The sequence below is a fragment of the Bison bison genome, unplaced genomic scaffold (assembly GCF_000754665.1).
Source record: "Bison bison bison isolate TAMUID 2011002044 unplaced genomic scaffold, Bison_UMD1.0 scf7180017848298, whole genome shotgun sequence".
Classification (NCBI taxonomy): Eukaryota; Metazoa; Chordata; class Mammalia; order Artiodactyla; family Bovidae; genus Bison; species Bison bison.
This window is the reverse complement of record NW_011478871.1, coordinates 3581-11811: the sequence shown is the minus strand read 5'-3', so window position 1 is coordinate 11811 and position 8231 is coordinate 3581.

Sequence of the window (8231 nt, the reverse complement as noted above, 5' to 3'; positions counted from 1 at the left end):
GACGCCAGTTCCCGAGGGCCCTGCTTTACAGTTCCTCATCTCCTCTCAAGTGAGGACACTGGGGCCCCCACAGGTTGCATTCGGGGTCCTGCACCCAACGCAGAGGCCTCAGACCCTTAACTCCACACCGGAGCTCAGGGGTCGCCCCAGCCGATTGCCGAGCTCCCGGAAGACGGAGGAGGCGGGGAGGGTAGGTGTGTCCGAAGCCAGGGGACTCTGCGGCTCAGCGGTGTAGACGCCGCCCCTCCCGTGGTGGCCCTTTTCACAGCGCCGGTGGTCAGTACTCGGGTCTCAGGAATGATCGACTGTCGGGTGCCGCGCTAGACATTACTGACAAAATGGAGGTACGGCCACAAGCCCCTCTCTTTGTCCCTCAGGCACGGACCTGGGATGAAGGACTTAGGCCTTGTGATTCTGTCTTGTTTTTTCCTCTCCTCGGCTGAGTTGACTGAAAAGGAATATTAAGTTGCTTATTGTTCTTGAGAGGAGCATGAGAAGGCACAAAGCCTTCTGCAGCTGTGCTCAGAGAATAATTCATAAAGTTAATCATTGACATTTGTTTAAGGACTTTTACAAAAGAGTGTTCCAGGATGAGCACATAAGCGGCAGCTTGAGGCCGTGGGAGAGATTGCTATCTGAAGCCTATTTGTGAGGAAAATATTTATGGCAAAGTAGTTTACTGAATTTAGGGCTTAGAAATAATTAAAATAGTTAGAAGTTACAGATTTAAGGAATGTTGTAATGTTAGCATATTTTACTATAGCTTATAGAGGTTAGGAATTTTAGAGATACTAATAGCTAGAAGCCTTTTTAAGAGAGTGAGCTCAGGATGTTAGGGGCAAACAGGATTTAGAAAGATAAAAAATAAACTGAGGAATGTAGCATGAATTACAATGTAATCAAGTTAACTGTAGGACACATAAGAGGAAGTAGATAATAGATGGTAAAGCTGATTCTGAGAGAATGGCTGAAGCAGAAACTCTGTTTGAAGGGCAACAATGATTTATGGAGATAGTAAATCTGGGTGAGGGGGAACTGAAAATGTCAAACCTCTGACCTAATGTTTTTGTAAAAGTATAAAAGAGAATTTTAAACTTGAAATAAATAGGCAGTCCAAGAAAACTGAGAGGCTGCCTCATTTTCTTGCCGACACCGTCCATCTCTTCAGGCTGAATCCCTGGCTGCTGCATCTGGATTCAGGCAATCTACGCTTCCAATCCCCCGAGACCTGCCCTCTCCCCTGTTTCTTTGTCCCTGACTCCTGTGCTCTTTCTCTGCATGCCAGCTCGCCGCTGCACTTTCTGGTGTTCTCCTGGCAAAAGGGAGTCTCTTCGGTGGTCTCTAAAATGCCACCCCACCGTCTCTGGGTGGGCTCAAACCACCAACCTTTACAGTTAACAGCCAAACGCTACGGAGAGAGAGGTATTGGCTTTTCCTGGGGTCTTTGGAGTTGACACATCTTCCTAGGATAAGACCCCTGCCCCCAGGGAAACGGTGCCACTTCCATGCCCTCTATGACCACAGATGCCAGAGCCCCTGGAGGTACCAGGAGCCAGGGCTTCAATCCTGTGGGCCTGAACGGAAATAGATCCAAGGACAGCTGAACACACGGTGGGCTCCTATGATGGCTCTTCCCACGTCCTCGCCTACACCCAACAAATCAGAGTTTGCCCACCCTGGAATAGGCCTCCAGGGCTGTGTTAGGTTTCCTGTGTCCACCAGGCAATTTCCACCACAGTGGGCTTCCCTGGGGCTCAGACAGTAAGAATCCGCCTGCAATGCAGGACACCCAGGTTCAATCCCTGTTTGGGGACTATCCCCTGGAGGAGGGCGTGAAACCCACGCCAGTATTCTTGCCTGGAGAATCCCCATGGACAAGGAGCCCGGCGGACTAAGTCCATGGGGTGGCAAAGAGTCTACAGGACTTAGCGACTAAGCACAGAGGTCGCGGGGATGGTCGTTCTGTGTCCGCCCACCGGCGACAGAGTTGGGCACTCACTGCGATGCTCTAAGACTTGGATGAATACATTGTTTTTAGCCCTTTGTCCCATGAAGACCGTTGAGAAGGGAAACACAGAAAAGTTTTCAAAGTGAACGGTTCTTTTTTAAAAGACTTTATCCCAGTTTTTGGAATCCGCAGCATCCAGTGGGGTGGGCAACGGAAAGGCCCCTGGAGCAGCGCAAGCTGGGTGGAGCTTCTGCATCCCAGCCTGGGTAGGCTGCATTCTGTGAGGTTTGCCTGGGAGCGGGAAAGGGTGAAAACCAAGCTGGGAAGGCTGGTTTGGGAGGAAGGCATTGAGACCTCCCAGGAGGCTTGGGCAGGAATCCTTAGAGCTGAACATTGCTCCACTCCAGGTAGCAGAGTGGGGAAGGAGGGAAAGGGCTGTGCAGGCAAGAATCAAGGAGGCCTAAGGAGAGGGGAGGAAGGAGAGAATAAAAGAATTTGTGCTTCTACCCTTCCCCCATCCCTCTCTTGCCTTCTCTCCTCTTCTTGGTCTTCTTCTCATCCCTACAACTGAAAAATATTGATACACCCACTTCTGAGAAGGGAGACCCAACTATCTGTGAACAAATTCTGGGTTGTAAAAATAGTTCTGTCCTTATGTGGCCTTAGACAAATTAAGAAAATTTCTTGTGCCTCCCTTCTTTCTTCTTTAAAATGGGAGGAATGTAAGCATTTGTTGTCAGATGTGCCTGGGTTTAGAAACTACTGGATGAATCATGTTATCAGCTGTGAAATCATAAATATTGTTGTCACTAGTCTCAGAATCTTTTGACAAACTCTACCCTTATTTATTTCACCTTGAATTAACTTGATACTTCTAGAAATTTCTGTAAACGGAATCAAGACAATGGCTCCCCTTATTACTCTTGCAGTTTGCTCCAAGAGTGTTCTTGAAGTTTCCTCCAACGTAGCTGGACTACCCTTCATTGCCAGTTCTCTGCTTGCTGATCAGGATGGATGTGCAGGCTGGAGGAAATGGGAAGAACACACATCTCCACCCATCCCAGTTCTAACCTCACATGATTCTGTCTTTGCCCCTTGTGAGAACCCTGTTCTCCGGATTTCCTGGCCATTCTGTGATCTCTCAACATACTTTCTATGGATTTCTTTATGAATCAGAGTCCATTTCCAGTCCTTGAACTCATAAACCTTGACTTTGTGTTGTTCGTTACTACTGAACAGCTTGATTTTCCAAAAAGAAGATTCATATTCTCACCCTGGAGCTGTGAACTTCCTCCTCATAACAAGAGCATCCCTTTTGCCTCCTTCCTCCTTGAGTCAAACTCTCTCCAGTCTCTGGAAACAAATATGTCTCAAGGCAACACTAGGCATCTTTCTGACTCTTTTGATTGGCCAAAAACTGGTGCTATTGTTTCTGTTATGTGTATTGGCTTAGGGAAGAAACACTTTTAGGATACAATGAAGAAGTAAAGATTATTAGTCTGAGCCCTGATAGGATTTATACCTATTATACATGCAAATATTTAATGTGGTGGTATTTTGGGTACATAAGTACCATCTGTACTGTAAGACAACTTGGATGTGCATCCTCTATGATTCAGCAATCAGTGCTCTTGTGTACCTTGATATTTGTACGCCTTTTTTAAAACTGCAATTTCTAGATTTGATATGTTAAGAAATGGAAGAGAAACTGACTTGACCGACCTGACCAAAGAGTCTGTGACTGCCTAAGTGTCAGAGCTGTGCCTCATGCCCTCCTCGATATGTGAGTCACCCCAGGTGAGCTTGGGTCTTCCCTAGTGGCTCAGCAGGTAAAGCATCTGCCTGCAATGCAAGAGGTTCAGGTTAAATCCCTGGGTTGGGAAGATCCCCTGGAGAAGGGAATGACCACCGACTCCAGTATTCTTGCCTGGAGAATTTCTTGGAACCTGGCATGCTCCAGTCCATGGGGTCACAAAGTCAGACAAGACTGAGCGAAGTTCCCTTCACTTCTAGGTGAGTATAGCTGGTTTGTCTGAATGTTTGATGTAAATAGTTATTGTTACTTATATTGTAAATCTAACAAATATACACTTGCTGTGAGAAAACCTTACCCCTCCCAAATCAGAAATGTATGAAGAAAAGGAGAGTTCTCCTGCCTCCATTGCCACTCCACTGCTGACACACGTTACATGTTACAGATAAGAGGTGGTGGCAGCAGCTTTGGAGGGTAATTTGTACTATTGGAAAACTAAGGGATCCAGGAAATCCCACCTCCTGCCCTGACAACCATCTGCCCTCTTGGAGCAATGAGAAAAGATGAAGGCAAGGAAAAGGGAAATACTCTTATTTGCAGAAATTTTACCTCAAGATGGGACATTCTGCTTAACCAGGGCAGAATATGTGGTTGATGATAGAGAGCTAGGGGGCTCTTCCCTGGCACAAAACCCAAAGTGGATTTTACCTCATTTTCTGAGGTGAGAGTGAACTGAGCCTATCAGAGGAGAGGAGCTGAAAGAAAGCAAAAGGGATGTGCACCTATGCAGGTCAACTGTGTTCAAGTCTTGGGAGTAAGAATGGGACATACGGAGGCTGAAGAAGCAGATGCCCTTTCCTTGGCAGCGGAGAGAAGGTAGCTGCCAAAGAGGTTCCAGGGTGTAATAGTGAGGACCCTGGATCCAGCGATCCGAGTTCAAATCTCGTGGAACCTTTCTGTTTAATTAGAAAAGTTGTCCCTGTGACTAAATGGTAAAGTGGAAGGGCTGCGATGTCGATAATCAGCCGGGAATCTCGACAGCTTTAGGGTCGAGGGTTCCAGACCTGAATGAGAAGAACTGTGTTTTATTCAAGTTCTCTATTCTTCCGACTTTTTATTGGCCCTGTCCCAGTTTATTATGATTTTATTCAGAGTTTCTTGCTCTTAAGTCTCCGTTGGACACGCAAAGCCGCTGTTCGGTCAAGATTCGAACCGTCACTTCTGGAAATCTCGTCCTTTGGTCCCAAGCTCAGACCGAAAGAGGTCGCAGATTTCGGCGTCTGAGGAGACCCAGGTCCCTGATCCAGGGCCGCCCGGCCAGGCTGCTCCGGGGCAGAAGGGGAGACGAGCCGCTGGGAGTCCGGAGCCGAGGGCTGGGTTCCCTTCGTTCTGCCGCGACTCTGCTCCGCCGAGATGATTTGTCACGACGTAAGCGGATGGAAACATTTGTGTCCTCTACTGCTCGGGAGAAAAGTACGGATGAGGCCCGTAACGGACCTGAATAGCTAGTTAGTTGTCCTTTCGCGGTGCTAAGAAGCATCTCTCTGATCTTTATAATTTGGAACTTTCAGAGGTTACAAGGAAAGGTATGAGGCCGGCGAAAACATCCGAGGAAGGGCTAAGATCAGGAGAGAACAGAGGATGAGCCAGAAGCAGAAAGGGACTGGAAGAGAGAGGAGCGGGCAGGTACTGCGGTGGGGCGGTCGCTGGGTTGGGGCCACCACAGCGCTTCACTGCGAGCAGCTCCCACCCTTTACTGAGGTGTCCCGGGACCCGATTCACCCCAAATCGCAAAGCTGCTGGCCTGGCATTTGTTCTGACAAAGTTCCCTTTGCGGGTTCCGTGTGGAGTGGTGAGGTGGGTTATGTAGATCTGCAGGTGGAGGCTGCCTTGGAGATGACTGGCGGGCAGGAACTACACAGATACTCCACTTTCAGCTTTGCAGGCCGGTCTGCAGCGTCGGGCCCCAGAAAATCCGAGCGTCAATATTTGCTTAGAGATAAGGAGATATACAGCCAAACAGTCAGTGAAAATGGTTATCCCTGGAAAAAAGGAACATGGGAAGGGATCAGGAAACTACTGTTTAGGGGCGTGTGTAACATTGTAGTACATACAGGATATTTTCAAAAGTTCATTGCTTGTATTTTGGATTTAAATTTGTGTGTAGTCATAAGTATCAGTCTTTAAAAATTCTGGGTCTATTGTCATGTGTAGGGGAGTGTTTTCCACTGTAAAATCATGATTTTTTTTAAAAAGTTCAAAATTCCGGAAGGAAGGAGTTGAAATATTATTGCTCTTTTGTTGATCTGATCAGATGAGCTGATAAACTCACAGATCCTCCCAGCCCTGGAGATTACTGCAGGTCAAAGAGGACTGCTTTACTCCTCTTGCCACCTGAGAAGCTCGGGGGCAGCAGATTCAAATTGCAGGGAGCTGGAGAGGCGCAGGTGCACAATGCACTTGGATGCACCTGGCGACAGAGGTTCTCAGGCAGCCAGTGGCCTCCCGGCCGCTCTGGTTCTGAACCCCAGGGCAGTAACGTCCAGGCAAGAAGAGACCAGTAGGACAAGGGCAGCATCTCCTTTAAGTCCTGTATGTTCAGCATCCAACAGTGGTCTTGAAGACACACAGTGAAAGAGTGGGAATAGATTAGGGGAAAAGAAGAAATCCTCGGTGATTTCCTCATCTAAACCACTCCTGAGGATGAAGTGAATATAGGCAGGGACCAGGCCCTCCTGGCACCGGTGAAGCCGGTGGAGTTGTCCTCAGCAGCTGGAGCCAAAGCAGACATCCTTGGCTAGGCGGCCAGTGAGTAAGCAGGCCTTCTTCTTCCCCAGCTGGGTAACACTTGAACTTTCGGCACTGGGATGTGTCTCCCTAGACTTTTGATGGGTTCCAAAGATGCAAGAGATAGGTTTCTTTCTTTTTTTATAAATTTTTTCTCCAGCTTTATTGAGATATAATTGACATATGACACTGTGTGAGTTTAGGGTGTGCAGCACGTTGATTGGATACAGTTATATATGGCAAAATGATTCCCACCAGAGCATTAACTAGCACCTCCATCCCATCACATAATTCTCATTTCTTTTTTGTGATGAGAATATTTACAATCCAGTCTCTTGCATCTTTCAAATAAACATATAATGAAGTGCTTCTACAAAGTTTACACCCAGGTAACTGACATCTTAAGATGTGATAAGAAATCCCTGGCAGTCTAGTGGTTGGAACTTGGTGCTTTCACAGCTGTGGGCCAGGGTTTGTGGACCTAAGACCCCACAGTCTGTGTTCAGCCATGCATTCTCAGTCACATCCAACTCTGTGGGACGCCATGAACTGTAGCCCACTACGCTCCTCTCTTCATGGGATTTTCCAGGTAAGAACACTGCAGTGGCTTGCATTTCCTACTCCAACAACAGATAGGTTTCTTCTTAATGCACTTATTAAGGTCGGTAGTGGCTGGTGGCCAGATGGCACAGCATGCTTTGTTTGCTGATATGGCAGGCAACCTTTTTCATTCACATTCCTCCCCTCTCCCTTCTGATCTCATTTGTTTGGCTACACCCACTTGAGTCCATGGGCAAGAAAGACCTGGAAATGCTGTTTGCCAGGGTCAGCCTCAAGCACACAGATTAGGGGTGAAAGGTAGATAGGAAATCAGGAAGGGCAGAGAATATTTAGCCCAAGTGTGTAATGAGCCCAACATCTGGGGGGCCTCCTTTTAGTCCTGGTGCCACCACTTACTTTCCCTTTGACCTTGGGTCAACTCCAATTTGCTTGGCCAATTTTGCAAGTGTCATATAAAAGAAATAATAAGTACTTCATAAAGCTATTGTGTAGATTAAATGAGATAAGCAAATAATACAGCTGGTAGAGCATGTGGCTAATATTAAGGATGTTCTGGTAAGGAACAATAGAAGATAAACTGGTACTTCAGTCTTTTATAACATTTGAATACATTTTTAAAACATTTCAATAAATTTTGTCTTTATGAATTTATTCATAATTTGTGAATGAATTCACATTCACAAAATAAATTTGTGATTTTATAAAAAGTTTTAAATGGAATTTATAAATCATATGCCTGCAAAAGGAACTTGCTAATATCAGCTTTGTTCATAATGGTTTCCAATTTGAAAACCATTCAAATGTCCGTCACGAAGTGAATAGATATAATGGTGATATACTCACTCAAAGGAATACTACTCTTCAAGAAAATGAAACAAATTCCTGATACATGGCAACAATATGGATTAAAACATCACCCTGAGTGATGAAAAGAGTATATACTCTGTGGATCCACTTATGCAAATTACTAGATGAGGCAACCTAATCCTTAGTGAAAAGAACTAGATCATTGAGCACCTGGGACAGGGCTACAGGGCGTGGCAGGGGGATTGTCAGCAAAGGGGCTCAAGAGGATATTTTGGAGTGCTGGAGATGTTCTTGAACGTGGTAGTGGTTCCATGGGCATGTTCAGTTGTCAAAAGTCATCAAACTTGAAATGGATAGATTGTATTATTTTTAAAT